The sequence below is a fragment of the Mauremys reevesii genome, linkage group 4, assembly GCF_016161935.1.
Source record: "Mauremys reevesii isolate NIE-2019 linkage group 4, ASM1616193v1, whole genome shotgun sequence".
Taxonomy (NCBI): domain Eukaryota; kingdom Metazoa; phylum Chordata; order Testudines; family Geoemydidae; genus Mauremys; species Mauremys reevesii.
In genome coordinates, this window is record NC_052626.1 from 25,655,872 (window position 1) to 25,675,016 (window position 19,145).

Genomic DNA, 19,145 nt, shown 5'->3' on the forward strand with positions numbered 1-19,145 from the left:
CACCCTGCCTGCACCCCAACCCCCTGCTGCACCTCAACTCCCTGCACTGAGCCCCCACCCCACCCCTCATGCACCCTCTGGGGGAAGGAAGGGGGCGGAATTGGGGTGGGGACTTCAGGAAAGGGGTTGGAATGGGGGCAGGGAGGGGGTGGGAAGAGGCGGGGCCTCATGGAAGGGGTGGAATGGGGGCAGGGCCAGGGGCAGCAAGGGCTGTGTGTGTCAGTGATGCGGCCCTCGGGCCAATGAATAAAATTGTCAGACACATCGAAAAACAAATTGTTGAGCAATACTCAACATGGTTTCTGTAAAGGGAAATGGTGTCTTACTAATCTATTAGAGTTCTTTGAAGGGGTCAACAAACATGTGGACAAGGGGGATCCAGTGGACGTAGTGTACTTAGATTTCCAGAAAGCCTTTAACAGGTTCCCTCACCAAAGGCTCTTATGTAAATTAAACTGTCATGGGATAAAAGGGAAGGTCCTTTCATGGATTGAGAACTGGTTAAAAGACAGGGAACAAAGGGTAGGAATTAATGGTAAATTCTCAGAATGGAGAGGGGTAACTAGTGGTGTTCCCCAAGGGTCAGTTATTGATCTGGAGAAAGGGGTAAACAGTGAGGTGGCAAAGTTTACAGATGATACTAAACTGCTCAAGATAGTTAAGACCAAAGCAGACTGTGAAGAACTTCAAAATGATCTCACAAAACTAAGTGAATGGGCAACAAAATGGCAAATGAAATTTAATGTGGATAAATGTAAAGTAATGCACATTGGAAAAAATAACCCCAACTATACATACAATATGATGGGGGCTAATTTAGCTACAATGAGTCAGGAAAAAGATCTTGGAGTCATCATGGATAGTTTGCTGAAGATGTCCACACAGTGTGCAGAGGTGGTCAAAAAAGCAAACAGGATGTTAGGAATCATTAAAAAGGGGATAGAGAATAAGACTGAGAATATATTATTGCCCTTATATAAATCCATGGTACGCTCATATCTCGAATACTGCGTACAGATGTGGTCTCCTCACCTCAAAATAGATATACCGGCACTAGAAAAGGTTCAGAAAAGGGCAACTAAAATGATTAGGGGTTTGGAGAGGGCCCTGTACGAGGAAAGTTTAAAGAGGCTAGGACTCTTCAGCTTGGAAAAGAGAAGACTAAGGGGGGATATGATAGAGGTATATAAAATCATGAGTGATGTGGAGAAAGTGGATAAGGAAAAGTTATTTACTTATTCCCATAATACAAGAACTAGGGGTCACCAAATGAAATTAATAGGCAGCAGATTTAAAACAAATAAAAGGAAGTTCTTCTTCATGCAGCGCACAGTCAACTTGTGGAACTTCTTGCATGAGGAGGTTGTGAAGGCTAGGACTATAACAGCGTTTAAAAGAGAACTGGATAAATTAATGGTGGTTAAGTCCATAAATGGCTATTAGCCAGGATGGGTAAGGAATGGTGTCCCTAGCCTCTGTTTGTCAGAGGATGGAGATGGATGGCAGAAGAGAGATCATTTGATCATTGCCTGTTAGGTTCACTCCCTCTGGGGCAATTGGCATTGGCCACTGTCGGTAGACAGATACTGGGCTAGATGGACCTTTGGTCTGACCTGGTACGGCCGTTCTTATGTTCTTATGTTATGTTCTTAATGAACTAGCCCTCATGTGGCCCTTGTGGTCATTTGAGTTTGAGATCCCTGACTTAGTTCATCTTATGACAGAGCAGGGCAAATTTACAAGTACAATTGTATTACTGGGTGGTGAAGGTGGGAAGCAGGGTTCACTTCTGGTTTATGTCTTATTTTCCTAAAGCTCATGCTTCAGGGTTTCCTCCTGCCATTGGTGGGGGTCAGGAAGCAAATTTCCCCCCAGTATATTCTGGGAGGTTTTTTTAATCTCCTTCCCCTGGGATGGCCATGGATGGAGATGGCACACTGGGCAGGGTGGGCCATAGCTCTGAGATGGCACTGAGCAGTCTCTCTGAGGTATTCACTGGTTGTTTCTTGCTCACATGCTCAGAATCTAACTGGTAGCCATAGGTTGGGTCGGGAAGGAATTTCCCCCCACGTCAGACTGGCAGAAACCTTGTGGGGTTTCATCTTTCTCTGCAGCATGTGGGTATGGGTCATTTGCCAGGATTATCTGGGAATCTCATGTAATCATTTCCTTGCCATTGCAGGGGTCTCAAGCACTGGGGCACCTTGGTCCCTCCTATTCTCTACCTGTGGCACATAATAGTCTAGTCTTCTGTGGGTTTTATTTACTCTGGTCTCATATCCATGTTGGGGTAAGTATGCTGTGCTGGGTGGTGTTGGTGACCTGTGGTAGTGAGGTTCAGAACGAATGATCTGGTGCTTGCTTTTGGCCTTAAACTTTATGACTATGAATCCTTAATTCTGCTACGTACTTTCTGTGTAATCTTGGGCAAGAAACGTAATCTTTCTGTGCCTCAGTTCCCCATCTGTAAAATAAATGGGGATGATAAAATTTCCATTCTCCCACCTTTTGTCTGTAGTGGGTGAAACAGGCAGAAGCCCAGCTAGAGTCGGATCCTTTTTAGAGCCTCTAGGAAAGGCAGAGTTGTCATTTCTGCAGTTAACCATGAACAAGGCTGTTCTGAAATTCATCTAAAAACTCTGAAGGCCATGTACTACATTTGGGACTCAGCGGGCAGTGAATGCTGCTGAGTTATTCAGGATTAGACAAAGCATAATGAAAACAATGAGGAAATTGTTCATTTTGACTTGGACTTCTATTGTCAGATCTGGATGCCTTTCAATCTAATCCATAATAGATGACAATGGAAGAGGAGATCTTAATCACAACCTTCTGATGAAAAGATATTTTGAATGATTCCTTCCTTTGTTCCTTTCTTCCTTCCAGTGTAGAGCTGCATGAGAAGAGCCAGGGGAAGCTTAGGAACATGACATTGCACTCCTCTGGAAGGGTCACAGACCGGGATGCTATGGTATAGCCATAGGCAACAGGGAACATCCCTTCTCAATCCCAATTCACTGACCTCAGCCATTTTCCTCTCCTCCTATACACCTCCACCTAAATCACTGCATGTACTCTCCTCTCTAGAACAAACCACTCTCCTTTAGGCTACCAAATACTTTCCTACCTAGTACATATTCTCCACCTACCAAACTCCAACAACCCTTCTCTGAAGTAGTGATGTTCTCAGTCAGAATATCCCTTCCTCCCCAAATCGTCCCAGTTTCAAGGTCTTATCCATCTCAGTGGATGTAGGCACCTACCCTCCTCCACCTCAGATCCGTGCAGGTAGATACATGTCTGTCATCTCCTGCTCACTGAGTGATGGTGGTCAGGGTGGGGTGGGAGGAAGAGAAGACTGGGGGGGGCGGGGGCAGGCGTGTCCCCCCCAAGTCTCAATGCTAAATTTTTTCACGCCCACTACAAAGCTAGTGTGTGCTGTGTTTCTTCTTTCAGCTTCAGGAGCACATAGAACAATATATATTCTTTTTGCCTGGTTAGGCATGATTATAGTGCCTAGCCACGCAAAACTAAAGTCCAGTTTATCAGATAGGTCAAAATGTTTTCAGGATCTAAAGCATCTTGAACCAGTCTGCTCCTAGTTGCAATGCAAAGGACTACAGTTCTAGGCTCCCCAGATCATAGGGAGAATGGGGACAGTTATTGTGGGAGGCCTTTGTGAAACTATGCAAGGGAGAGAGGCAGGTTCTTCTTCTCCATCCATGCACACCTCCTTCGGGGCCTTTCACAATCTGACTGTTAGAAAGACAAAGTGGGCAAGGTAATATCTTTTACTGGACCAAATTCTTCTTTGTGTTTCACCAACAGAAGTTGGTCCAATAAAAGATATTACCTCACCCATCTTTTGTCTCTACTATTCTGGGACTGACACGGCTACAACAATGCTCCATACAATCTGGCCGTTGAAATCATCATTCCTGCTGTCCATCACAAGCACTGACTATTGAATCAAAGTAACCAGATTCAATTTGACTTTTTTGTTAGGGCCTGAGTCTCCCCATACCTGTCCTTGTTTTACATTCATGGAACACTATTCACTTAAATGGAGTTACTCCAGGTTTATACCTGCATAGACCAGAGAAGAATCAAGTCCCCAGATATTGGACTTCTTTTTATCAATCCCCCCTGGATCAGGCAATCTTACAATACTGGTGAGGGGAAAAATATTTATTTTACCATTACAGGCTATGTATGTGAATAAGTATAACTATTGGATCCATTACATGTAGTGCAGTATTATTGTTCATTTGTGCTATTATGCAGCAGTTGCTAGTCTTGTAGATCTGTTTAAGAGAAGGCCACACATTTCATATGATAACTTCAATGCCCTAGGCACAAAATGGCCCAGTGAACGGTGCTTTGAAGCTTCCTTAACATTATTTTAGTGCATTGAGACCTCAAGCATTATTTTATAATCAAATGCAACATTGCAGCTCACTAGAGTGGTTGTGCTTTTACGGTTGCACATAAGCTGAGAACATTCAAGTCCTGTTTTCAAACCATGGTGGGAAAGAGAGCCTGGCTGTCCTGTTTTCCTGTAGCTCTATCAAAAGCTAATGAAGTATTTTTCGGTCATCCACAGAGCCGACATGCTCTGGATCCCAGTGCATTAAATAAATCTAATTCCGACATGTTGTTAAACTATGTTAAAGGCACTTATTTGAGGCCAAAGTCTGGAAGGAATACAGAACGTGTTCCAACAATACAGCTCGTACACCTGGATAGTAACCTCTTCAATGCCCTATGGACATATGGCACCAGTCCAGAATAACAGCACCTGTAGTTCTCTGTGGATGTCTGTCATACATACATCCTCACTTTGCAAAGAAGTTTAATATGACACATTAAGCACAGTTGGAAGCATTGTGACTCCAAGCATGCAGTTTACTTGTGCTCCTGGAATTAGTGGGCCAATAGAGTGCAAAAAACCCCGTTCATTCACAGTTTGCCTGATTAACAAATTGGGTATCAATTTAGCCTGTACATATCCATTATTATTCGCTGCTCCCAAATACTCGTATATTCCTTCAAACATTCACAAACAGCAGATTTGGGTCATAGCCAAGATGAATGTAATCAGAAAACAAAATCTGTTTCCTGACAAAACAAAATTCATTTAGGGAGAAAGCTGTAGTTTACAAAGAATAGATCATCTAATCAGGGAACAGAAATAATACCATGTGACCAGTCACAAAGCTCAGATAGCAAATCCAAACTATCAAATAGTCAGCTGAATACTCGCAAGAACTACCCAGGGCTGGCCAAGGTGAAAATTAGCTATTTGGAAATAGAGACCAAGAGTAAAATTCTGGTGCTGTGTGTAAAAACAGATTAAATCCACTAAAGTGAGAGGAATTTCACACCCAAACATCACAAAGTAATTACAGAAATGATTAGTAAATTTCAATTGCCTTGCTGCTTTTTTGGAGGAAGTCTTACAATTTACCAAGAGTAATTTAATTTTTCTCTCTCTTTTTCTCTATCTATGTGTGAGTAAAAACAACATCTCGGGGGTTATTGTTTTCAGTCTTTTATGGTTCAATGTTTTCTTTTGCTTCTACTTCAGATGGACATTGCTGTCCCTTTAAGTAATATATATATATATTTTTTTTTCCAAAAAAATGTGAAGCCTTGTTTGCAATCAATGCATATTCCCCTTTTGTGTAACAATAACAGATGTTGATAGAAATAGCCATTGGGTTTGTAAAGAACCCATTTCATGTGTCAGAATAGTTGTGCCTCTTCTAGATGAAATGTCAAAAGCAGGCAGATATCTCAATGTGAAATGACCTTAAGAAAAACCCGACCTCGCCAAAGATGACCTTTTTCCAGCAAGAAACATTAAAATTACAACCATATTCATGCTTCAGCTTCAAAAACAATATGTATATCTTTTTTTGTACTTTTCTGTCTTGGCATCCTACGTATTTTAAATAAAGATGTGCAGTAGCCCTCTATATACTGTGTTCTATTGAGATGATTTATTTCTCTCTCTCTCTCTGTGTATACACATGAGTGTGTATGAATATATTTCTATAAATATATATTATTCACATACACATATGTATATAACTATATACACTCAGAGAGAATCAAACAAAATTGTCCTAATTCCTCAGGAGGCCTCATTTTTGTTGTTGTCCTTGTTACATTAATAGAATGCATTAGTTACTGTAACTGAATTTAATCTTTTCACAGTGTCTTCCTTTTCTGAATTTTTAACAAATCCCCAGGGCCTGGCTTTCTTTAGGTAAAATGTACGTCTTTTCAACGTGTTAATCAAACTGAAGTGTCCAAGGTTCTTATAAAGTCGCAGTGAAGGAGTATTCATGTATAATAGTGTATGTGCATGCATGTGCCATGGCTCATTAGTGCCATGCAGTGTCTCCTTTTTTACCAGGAAAAAAATCCATCAATGTTATACACTGAAAATGTAGAATTTCTCTTTTTGGTGGTGATGCTGAACCTCTATCACCACTTTTCTCCCAAGTAAAGTTCACAGCTAAAGCGCCTATACACTGGAGACTTTAAGGAAGTCATCAGAGGTTCTGAAAGTTTTCTTCTGTAAATATGATGTTTAATAAAGTACACAAGAGTACTGGAGATCAGGAATGTCAGGTGTTTCTCCAAAGCATGTCCATATTAGCAGAAACATTTTGAGTCCCCATTTTGCATCTTCAGCAGACTGTAGCTCCCTCTTTTCCTACGCAATCCCTCCCCTTCGTATCCCTGGGTAAACCTGCTTCCATTTATCTTTGGGTATGTCTACACTATGAAATTAGGTCGATTTTTAGAAATCGATTTTATACAGTCGATTGCGTATGTCCACACTAAGCGCATTAAGTCGGCGGAGTGTGCCCTCACTACCATGCCTAGCATCAACTTACGGAGCAGTGCACTGTGGGTACTGTGGCGGGGCAAGGCCAGATGGCTATAGAAAAGTAATGGGAGATAGATATATTAGCCCCAGGTTAAACAAATCCCTGCTACCAGGATAAGTAAATGGCAGCTGCTCCAGGTCAGTTAAGACACCGGGGGCCAACTAAGATCTTTCCAGAAGGCAGTGGAGATTGCTAGGTTGATTGGGACACCTGAAGCCAATCAGGAGCTGGCTGAAACTAGTTAAAAAGCCTCCCAGTTAGTCAGGTGGGCGTGCATGTCAGGAACTGAGAGAAGTTGCGCTGTTAGAGAGACTGAGCTGTATACACCATACTAGGTACAAGGAAGGAGGCCCTGAGATAAGGGTGAAGAAGAGCTTGAGGAAGTGAGGGCTGCTGTGAGGAAGTAGACCAGGGAATTGTATGTGTCCTGTTCCTAAAAGGTCAGCTACCATAGCTGATACTATGAGGGTCCCTGGAGACAAAAGACTCTGCAAGGAAGGATAGCTTCTCCTCACCTCCCTTGCTGGCTTATGATGAAAATGGCTCAGTAGACTGTGACCCTTGTCTCTAGAGAGAGAAGGGTTAAGGGGAGGGTCACAGTGAGCCTTTGAGGCTAGCGAAATCCATCAGGAAATGCAGGACCCACGGAGACAAGGACAGAGCGTTGTCACAGTAGCTATCCCACAGTTCCCGCAGACTCCGCCCCCCATTGGAATTCTGGGTTAAGCTCCCAGTGCCTGATGGCACAAAAAACATTGTTGCAGGTGGTTTGGGCTACATTTTGTCAGTCGCCTCTCCCTCCGTGAAAGCAACGGCAGACAATCGTTTTGCACCAGACACCAGGGCAATTAGAAGAGCACGGCAAGGCGTGCTGCGCATCAGAGAGGCTTTGAAAACCAGTTTCATGACTGGCCAGGCTTTGGTGTGACAATTGTGTGTGTTTCTCCTTGATTCAAACCCACCCCCTTTGTTGATTTTAATTCCCTGTAAGACAACCGCCCTCCCCCCTTCGAAATAAAGTAACTATTATTTTGAAACCATGCATTCTTTCTTAATTAATTTTAAAAAATGAGATAACAGACTGGGTGGGGTGGGGGAGGATGGAAAGACAAGGCCAGATTGCTTATTGTAGCCACACTAAAAATCAAAGTGTTTGAATGACAGCCTTCTGTTCTTTGGCCATCCTCTGCAGTGGAGTGGCTGGGTGCCCGGAGACTCCCCCCCCACACACATTCTTGGGCGTCTGGGTGAGAAGGCTATGGAACATGGGGATGAAGGTAGGCGGTTATACAATGGATGCAGCGGGGGTCTGTGCTCTTGTTCGCTTTCCGGCAGCTCCAACAGATGCTTCATCATCATGTCCATTTGCTCCTCAAATAGACACTTCATCATGCCCTTTCCTGGCCTCTGCTACTGAATGCATCCATGCATTAAGCTGTGCCCTATCAATCCAGGAGGACTGCATGAGCTCAGAAAACATGTCATTGTGAGTGCATTTTTTTCGCCTTCTAATCTGCGAGAACCTCATGGACAGAGATGATAGGGGGAGTGTAGAAACATTCTACGCTCTACGATTCTGGGGGGACTTCATGGTCACCCGTGCTGCTGAATTTGCCATGCTGACCTAACAGGAAATGAAATTCAAAAGTTCCCGCCTACCCTCATCCCCATGCTCCATAGCCTTCTCACCCAGCAAATGTGAAAAACCGGGACAGGGGGAGGGGAGGTAATAGGAGCCTATATAAGAAAAAGACCCCAAAATCAGGACTGTCCCTATAAAATCGGGACATCTGGTCACCCTGTGGGTTCCTCCCATAGTCTTGAGGCTGGCTGGAAGTCCATTCATCCCTGGCACAAGGGCTCGGTTTAAATCCCACCCACTTGTAATGGCTCCTTAGGGGGCATTATGTCAAGGAATAATGTCAGAGTGCAGGGCCCAAACTTCTGCTCTCATGCTACCATTCTATGCAGCAGAGTTGCATGGGAGGGGCTGGTGTAGGCTAGTTAGCCATGCCAGAGTAATTCTCAACCACCCCTCTGGGACAGCTTTAAGGACAGTTTGATAGCACAAAATTACCTCAACACAGGGCAGAATCTGTCCCTATGTCTTCAACTATTTACTATTATGTCATTATAGTATGTGATTGGGCACCTAAGTCACATGGCATTGTTTCTTCACCCTGATTGGATAACAGAATTTTTTATAAAACAGGAGGAGTGGGAAATCAGCAATTTCAAGGTAGCCACTCCTTGTTTCTGGTGCAAACTTTTGGGTGCCATAACACTTAAAATAGATACTTACATGCCTTCATTGCCTTAGTATCTTAGTACCTCTTTCCTAACCTTTTGCATGACCAACTTGAGCTTTACCTGGCACAGGTTACAATTTGATCTGTGGTGTTCAGGTTGTAGTTCTGTCTTTAAAGGATGCCTATTTAGCCTTAATGAAGCCTGCTTCACCATAGTTTTGTTCTCACCATTTTACTTTATTTTTGTGCTCGTTGATACACGAACCATCTGTGCCTCTAACACAATGTTCTTGAATAGCCTCCAGGCTGCGTCTGTGGTTTTAAAGTTTTTTTACTTTGCCCTTCAGCCTGCTGTTAACCATTTTCCACATAATTTTAAAATCTGTCCTTTTAACGTTTGTCACTTTGTCACCCCAGGTTGCTCTCTATTATGATATAAAAACTAATTGTGCTGTGATTGCTGTTACCCAATGGAGCTCAGGTTTGTAGAGCTGGGGAGCTCTTGAACTCAAGATATCTAAATAAATTAGAGCCTTACTTAGGCCTTAATTAGGGCCTGATCCTGTAAGATGCAAAGAACTCCTCATTTTCCACTGGCTGTGGCAGCACTTGAGGAGATGCTCAGGACTAGATCCGCAAAAGGGGCTGACTCCCAGTGCTGCAATGCCTAACATTTAGGCATCCTGCCATCTAGTGGAATCCATACCTTGAGTTAGGTCACCTGGGCTCCCTATACTGGGCTTGGGGAGAGTTAGGCAAAAGCCAGCATGCTGAGCAGGGAGCTGTCTAAACTAGACAATAGGAAATGCAGAGGTCAAAGCCTTGCCCCTCAAAGGGAGTTGGTCACCTAACCCCAGACTAAAGGGAGGTGTCTCCCTCTGCTTCAGAATCCTGGCCATGAACCTTCTCCTGGAGTTAGGCACCTAACGCTTTTCTCACAAAAAAGAGGAGGCAGCGGAGGAAGTGGTGCTGGTGCCCCTTTATAAACTTTTCTCCAGTGCTTAGCACATTCAGCCAAGATATGGAAGACCAGGTTTGAATCCCCACTCTGCCTGATATGGAGCAGGGATTTAAACCCAGCTATCCCACTGCCTAGGAGAGTGCCCTAATGACTGGGCTCTAGATGAGGGGAGAGGGCTTCACTCAGTCTCTTCTGTTGAATCTATTCTACTTTGTAAAATAAGTCATTGGAACAACGGCTTGAACTATAGTCTCCCACATCCTACTGAGGGCCTGAACCACTGATCTATTTAGTTATTCCTGATCTTTTTTTTTTTTGTCCCAATGACTATATTGGAGTTAAGGTCCTTTGTGGTTCTAGCCTGCCCAGTGTCAGGCCTTTACCTCTCCTAATAATTTCTGCATACTAAGAATAAGTCACTTGGACTCAAAGAGGAAGGATGGTCCAGTGGTGAGGTCACTAGCCTGTGATTTGGACGGCCTCATTTCAATTTTCTGCTTTGTCACAAACTCCTTGGGGGACCTTGAGAAAGTCACTTAGGTCCAGATCATCAATTTCAGTGCCTCACTTCCCATTGATGTCAGTAGAATTTAGGAGTAGGGTTACCAACTTTCTACTCACACAAAACTGAAGAGGATAAGGGCTCTGTCTGGGGGTATGGGCTCTGGGATGAGGCTGGGGATGAGGGGTTTGGGGTGCAGACTGGGAGGTGGAACGAAGGGGTTCTGAGTATGGGAGGGGACTCCAGGCTCAGTCAGGGGGTTGGGGTATCAGAGAGGGTACGGGCTTTGGGCTGGGGATGCAGGCTCTGGTGTAGGGCTGGGGATGAGATATTTGGGGTTCAGGAAGGGGATCTGGGCTGGGGCTGAGGGGTTAGGATGGTGGGAGGGAGATCAGGGCTGGTGGAGGGGGTTGGGTTATGGGGGGAGAGCTCCAGCTGGGGGTGTGAGCTCTGGGGTGGGGCTAGGGATGAGGGGTTCGGAGGGCAAGAGGGGGGATCAGGGCTTACCTCAGGTGGCTCCCAGAAGCAGCGGCATGTCCCCCCTCAGGCTCCTACACGGAGGCACAGCCAAGCGGTTCTGTGGGCTGTCCCATCCACAGGCTCAGCCCCTGCAGCTCCCATTGGTTGTGGTTCCATAACCCCGCTGCGCCGCAGACCGGACTTTTCAACTGGGAGTTCTGGTAAAAAAACGGACACCTGGCGACCTTATTTAGGAGCCCAAATACCTTTGAAGATCTGGGGCTTAGACTCTTTATGCCTCAGTTCCACATCACAAAAATGGGGACATTAAAGAGCGTGAAATGCTCGTGTAGCCCAAGGTCCAGTGTGCTTCAATGGCAGCCCTGGGAACTACAAGTTGTAGACTAAAAACTGCGGCTTGTTGGGAGAACTTCCTGGTTCCTGCCAGGTTGTACCCTCTCTGCCCCCCAGTAGGAGGTCTCAGCACTGACTGAGCTGGGAGCATGTAGCAGGCAAGCAGAGGAGAGGCTGCTGGACTGTAATCCTGTTCTATGTTCTTTACAGAATAAAGCCTTGCTCCTGGTAGTTTGAGTGGGTCTGAGGTGAATACACACTGACATACAACACAAAGGAGCCTCAGGTCCAGTTTCCCAAAGTTGTATAAAAAGTCGCAAGGCAGGCTTCCCCTATCTTGAACAACCTCATACTGGGTGAGTGAACAGGAGAGGGGGCTACACTCAGATACTGTGGTTATGGGAGCCATATACGTACCTGCATATGATAAAGAGTTGCCTCCTCACTTGTAGGCATCAGTACAAACTGCCCCAAAATACAGGCTTTTATGGTATAAGTAGATTGCTTCTGTAAATCATGCTCTAATGTGCCATGAGCTAGTTAATCGTAGAATAATTAAAATCACCCATTCTTATTGTCTGAACCAGCACATTTTGTAACTTCTTCCTAATTTTTGGTAATGTGTTACAGTCCTAGTGTGGGAAGAGGTGGTTTGATACCTGCTGATGCTTTTAATTACCACACTGCTTAGCTCCAGGACTGAACTGAGTAGTAAAGTAAACTTTACCAGGAGCTCTGTCTTGCAACTCTGACTCACACAAGGTGTCCCATAAAAGTGGATGGGAATTTGTGTGTGCATGTGTGTGTATGTGTAATAGCCACCCATATAAGTAATGATTTCAGGATCAGACTCAGGATTAACAGAACACATCATGTAAATTCTGCTTTGCTGTTCATCTGCTACCTGTAATTAGCAATGGGAGGTGAGGAGTGAGAAGAAGGTGGGGCAACCTGGAAAGTTGCCTGACAGATAAGGATCAAGCTCAATAGCAGACTCTGGCGATCTGAGGCAATACTAGGAGATCAAGCCAAGCAGAGTAGTAGGAATAAGTGGATAATTGACAGTGTCACATGACAGGGTTTAACCTCTTGTACCCTTAGCTCATGTCACATGACTGGGTCAGACATTAAAGACCTTCTCAACACTTTTTCATTGCATAGAGGACTGAGCAGACCTGCAGATTGATGGGGAACGTGATGTAAGGGAGCATAGCTTAAGTCTTTAGAAATATTGATGGGATCAGTCTTCCTGTGGTTTAGCCTCCCTGGAGAAAAGGCTTGTGGAAGTGCTTGGCCAGATCCCCAGATGGTGTAAACCAGTGTGAATTCATTCACTTGTCATCCTCCCTTTGTAGCTATCACAAGAGTTATCGAGGATAAATTGGCTAATCCTGTTCTAGTCCTTTCAGAAAGTTCTTTACATGAATTGGTTGGGGGAGAGGTAGGGAGAGCAGGAAACAGGCACAAAAGAGAGATAAGGAAAATATGGGAAATTAAAATAAAAAGAAAAGAGAGAGAGAGAAAGCAAGAGAGACAAAGGAAAGAATGATAGGAGAAAGCCAAAAGGAAAGATGTGTGGAGAATGTATGAGGCAGGGGAAAGCAGATGGTGTGCATGGGAGGGTCAGATCCTCCACCCCCAGAGGCCAGCTGGGGATTCCCTTGCCACCGGGGAATCAGTACCACAAAATCCAAATATGCTAAAGCATGAGTTAGGGCCTTCAAAATCCTGAAACTGATTTTTAAAATGAAATACATTTTGGGTTCTTTTTATTTGCTTTCTGGTTTATGAGGCTTAAGCATGCACTCGGGTCACACCTTCAAGTTTCTCTCTGCAACCACAAGGGCTAGAGACATTCTTTTTTAGAAAAGATAAGAAAAGAAAGATCAGATTATAATGTAATCACTTGAATCCAGGTGCTGGAGCTTTAAGTAAAACACTGTATATTGTGAAATTCGGTAAAACTGGGGCAGCCATTGGTAGCATAGAGCTGTCCTTGTCAGTTCAATACCATCTCCCCCCACATACGCAGATCCCCCAGCACATGTCATGGCATGTGCTGTGGGTTTTCTGGAGAGGGGAGAGGTGTGTCTAGAGAAAACTGTGCTACAGTGATGCCCAGCTGCTGCCACAGCCCCTTTGTCCCCATTAAATTCTGTGCCAAGCACTTCCTGGCTTAATCCAAGGACCAGGTCCAAATTGTGGAAGGAAGATGACAGCGTGTTTGAGAGGTGGCAACGGTAGGAAGACAGATGTGTATGAGTCTGTGGGAGCAGTTTATGTGTAGAAAGAAGAAAAGGGCAGATGGGGTAGGGAACAGTGGGCAGGGCATAGCATAGGGGGACACAAGCCGCAGGATTATTTTTTTGTAGGAGACAAACATGAATATAAACATTTTTAAAGTTGCACATTTACAACTAATCAGACAGTGGGTAAGTGAAATACCTAGGATTTAAATGGTTCATGCATATGTCAAATGGTATAGAATCTTATCTATGAATAACTTTTCCCACGCAATACTTTAGATGGAAATACTTCTGATCTACATAAATATTGTTATGGTAGGCATTGCCTGGTGGAACTGTTACCCATAAACTTCCAAGTTATTTTCTTAGCATGTGAGCAAATGTTGAGACATGCTGTGCATGTTATTGTTAGCTTTGTTATGCATGTAGAGGAAACTGTCTGAGCAGTGGGGGAGTTTGCCTTCTGCCTTGGTCCCTAATTAGAGTCAGTTCCTGGGAACCAGGCATTGGTGTTGGACTGGCATTCCTGAAAGACGGCATTGCCCTCCGTTCTGTTTGTGTCCACCTCTGTTCCAGGACTGATGTATATGTGTAAGTAAAACAAATTATACATAGAATATTCTTGGTCTCCCGGTCACCAATTTCTCCTCACCAAGAAGTCAACCTGCAAGGCCCTGCACATCTGGACTGCTTGACAGTAAGATGCTGGTGTCAGAATGAGACATTGGTGTTGGAAGAAGGGGCTACACTATCATAACATGGCATCTATATGAAATTTAAAAGGAGGAGGCAAAAGGGGAATGTTGGGATTATAGATGTGGCTAATATGACTTAGCCTAGAGTACTACCACATTACTTTTACCACTTCTAGTCTTTCTCCTTCTCCTACTGTTATATTAATATTTCCATTACCTGGAGGTTTTAATCAGATACATTCCACTGCACATTTTCATTTTCGTGCCAATAGTACAGGCATTATTATTAGCCTTATTTAGTCGAACCCCTGCAAGCCTCTGTTCCCCACTCTGCCACTTACTCTCTTGTGATCTTGAGCAAGTTACTTAACTTCTCTGAATTAGAAATCTGATCTCACTTACACCAGGGTAAATCAGGAGAAATTCTATGGGAATCACTGGAGTTGTATCAGGGTAAAACTAGTTAAGATCAGACTGAAGCCCTCTGTGCCTCTATTTATTCCCCATATCATCACCTCTGTGTTCAATGATATCTGTAAAATGCTGACATTCTCGTATAGGAGGTGCTATATTAATACGAATTGTTTAATGTATTATTATTGTTTGTAGAGTATTTCCTCGGTAATACACAATTCATTCAGACATATTGATATCCTCCTGCTGTCTGTTCCATAGAATTCTCCTTGAGGAGAGTATGGAATTACTGTAAGGAGCAAGGATAACAACAGTGCATGAAAAGGAAATTCTTTTGCATTGCACTGAATTCTTCAGCACTGTATGTTTGCATATTATTGTTGACGGTTTAGGACTACAGGAGTTGCCATGCCTAGACAAACTAGATTAATCTTGTTAGGCATCCTATCTCCAATAGTGGCCAATACCTAATTTTCACAACAAGATAAAAAACAATAATACACATTGGACCTGACTAATTGTACAATGTGATGTAATGAGAGGAAGAGAGCTTTGTGTTTTCATCAAGGTTTAGATTACAACCTGAAACCAGAGCATTAAGAGGCTATACTGGCTGGATTTGGGTCATAAGAGGTAGAAAGAAATCATTATATATTGGTTCATTTGCCCATTCCCAAGCACATTTTGATTACATCCAAATGATCATACGATAATTATATGCATAGGATGAAGAGGGGTATAAATGTCTATAAGGCTTGGGGGAGGCTAGACCAAATTTTTAGTGGCCATTTAGCAGCAAGGTGGTGTGTTGGACATAGCCAACCAGAAAGATCATTGAGGTTGGCTTTATTGAAGCCTGAACTTCCATTTGCTTTTCAAGAGTGGTTGCCGCTCTTTTAATTATTCCAAACTGAAAAATGATAAACAGAGATATGAGGCTGGAGAAGACTTTGGAGGATTTGGAGGTGGTTTTTTGTTTTGTTTTTGTATTTGTGTGTGTGCTGTTGTTCGTTTTTTTAATAGCTCAAATAAAGCCACAAAAAGACACTTTGGCTCTAAAATCACAAAGTGATACTTGGGAAACAGATTTTAATTTATTTTTCTAAGGATGCCTAAATTATATCCAAGGAAAGCCAGGCTACATTTTTAAAAACTCGAACAGCAGCTTTCAAATTTATTCACACTAATGAGCTAGTCTAAATTTTGAAAATGCTAATTCACAGAAGTCAGTTCTGTGGTGGGAGAAACACAACAAGGTTGTCACTGCCTGTGAACAAAGTGAATTGGTTATATGACTGACAGTAAAGATTTCTTTTAACATCAGTAAAAGGAGGCTGAAGTGACAGGTAAGAGGACAGATGCAGAATTCTGCAGCTCTCTAAGAGTTTGTGTACTATCACTAAGGGACAAGTTGACTTGATACCAACTTAATAGGATCAGCAGGGGCTAACCACAAGGGGATGGAGAATGTACATGGATGTAATAGGGCACCCATACAGTATCAGCATAAGCATGAAAACCATCTAACTGCTTTTGGTTGAGGAAATTAATCACATTACTTTTAAAGTCAAGCTTGTCTTTTAATCTAGGATCTGCTCAGTATACAATATTTCACAGGAAACATGCACATAATTTTAGTCACTTTTACTCATCTCAGAAATGAATTTAACATCATCACAAGGCAGCTTAAATTCAACATCATCTCTGAGGAAATGAAATACTGGAGCAAAATTGTAAATGGAAAACTTGAAACCAAAGAGATATAAGTGAGTGTACAGCATTTAACATTCTGTGTAATCTGCATGCAGAGATGTTTGCATAAGAAAAGGTAAAGCTTCCATGCTTTCCTTGTGCATGGTAGGTCCAATTTGTAACAAGCTGGCTAAGACTGTGTTGGATACTGCATTCGGTGTCAGATGAATTAAGATAGGAGATGTCTTGCTATCAGAAATAATTCTACTGTGGGGAAAAAATTCCACTATTTGACCTCTTGGACAAACACGCTGTAATAAAAAGTGCTATTTGCTATGAATGTATTGGGAGTTTTAAATCATCAAACTAAAGTACCCTAGGCTCTGACAGTAAAATTTTCATTCAAAGGAGGGCTCAGCTTCACAACATAATAAATTATATATGACTAGGACATATAAAACATTTAAAGATATACAGAAATTCACTGTATTTGTGTTCAGTAGGAGAGTTCAGCTCTTGAAGTACTCTTTTATGTCAATCTTGCCTATTCAGATGAAGGGTGGTGGGGGGAGTCTTTTCACATAACAAGAAGCAGCAAAACAAAGTGGCCATTTCCACCCTCGTGTCTTCTGGAGGTGCTAGATTTTGGTTTTACTGGTGTGTATCTATATGGAAATTTCTAAGAGTCACAAAATGGGCCTTCAATTGAAGAGCCTAGAATAACTAACGGTTTAAATAAAGAAATCGTCACCATTAAAAATGAAAGAAATTGCAATAAAATCTGAAGGTGGCATTTCTGCTGTATATGATATACAGTGCGGAACAATCCTTCACTGGCTGCCTAGGTGACCTGACCGGGCTCTTCTGACTCAAATTTCTCTAGTTCTTGGATTAGTGGAAGATGGGAAACATAAGAACGGCCATACTGGGTCAGACCAAACATCCATCTAATCCAGTATCCTGTCTTCCGACAGTGGCCAATGCCAAGTGCCCCAGAGAGAATGAAGAGACAGGTAATCATCAAGTGATCCATCTCTTGTTGCCCATTCCTAGCTTCTGGCAAACAGAGGCTAGGGACACCATCTCTGCCCATCCAGGCTAATAGCCATTGATGGACCTATCCTCCATGAACGTATCTAGTTCTTTTTTGAACCCTGTTATAGTCTTAGACTTCACAACATCCCCAGCAAGGAGTTTCACAGGTTGACCGCTCGTTGTGTGAAAAAATACTTCCTTTTGTTTGTTTTAAACCTACCACTTATTAATTTCATTTGGTGACCCCTAGTTGTGTTATGTGAAGGAGTAAATAACACTTCCTTATTTACTTTCTCCACACCAGTCATGATTTTATAGACCTCTATCATATCCCCCCTTATTCATCTCTTTTCCAAGCTGCAAAGTCCAAGTCTTATTAATCGCTCCTCATTTTTGTTGCCCTTTTCTGAACCTTTTCCAATTCCAATATATATTTTTTTGAGATGGAGTGACTAAATGTGCATGCAGAAAGAAGAAGAAAACAAAGGTTTCAGGGCAGTGAAGGATCAGAAAAGGAAGAATCAATAAAGAGGGGAGAGAGAGAACACTGTCATTTGCAGCTGAATCCTGCACTGATCTCAATAGGAGTTTGCTTGGTGAAACCAACAAGATTTGGCCCATAAATGCTTCAAAAGAGTAGATGAACTCATGCTTTGGTTCACATTAAGGACTCTATCGCTCACCGCTACAAGTTTATGCACAGCACAACTGAGTTGGGGAGGAGGTAAAGGTGTCTCTAAGCCGTTCTTCTGCCTTCCCTGATCCTGGACCGGCCAGGGCCTAATCAAACTCTTGATGCAACATTGCTCTCATGCTTATTCTCCCATGTGAAGGAGCCTACAAAGAATAACATACAAACACAGTAAAATCATATTCAACAACTTAGACAATAGCACACATCATCACGAGAAATAAGTGTAACTGCAGCGTGTAAGTATGCAGACAGATTCATTCATGTGCATTTAACCTCTTGCCAAACCAACATTCCAGAGCAGGTATTCAGTTAATCACAGTTTGCACAGGAAATTCAGCCAAACCCTTAGGTAGCTTCATCATGATTTATTCTTTTATTTGCTATAATTTAGTATCCTCCACCTGTGGTGTCCTGAAACCAACATTATCAAACTGGGAGGCATTATAAGCTGGCCAAATATCTATCCTTTGATTTTTTCCTCTCACACATGAAGTTTAAAATTGTGCCTACTCAACATAAAACATAAGACATTAGAAATGTAAGGGAAGGTGTAAAAACTGCAAAAAGACAGTATGTGAAAAGAGTTGTTTTTTTTTTCCATTCCATCAATTATTTCTTCTACTTACACTTTTTATTCAAATGTGTGGGGGTTTCCAATTGTTTTTCTGCACCTCAAACATTAAATCTACAATAAAATGGATTTTTTAAAAAAAAAACATTGATAGTTATTAATATTTTAAGCAAGTCCTTGATCTATATTTTCTGGATAAACACAATTAATAGTCTATTTTGAAGGCAAAGCAGAAATATGAAAGGACACAGTGATCTACACTAAGCATGCAGTTCATACAGTAGTAAGTCCTAGGAATGCAAAATTAATGACTGTTTTAGGAAAGGACTACAGGATTTTGGAGAGATTAGAAATGAATTAAGGTTGAAATC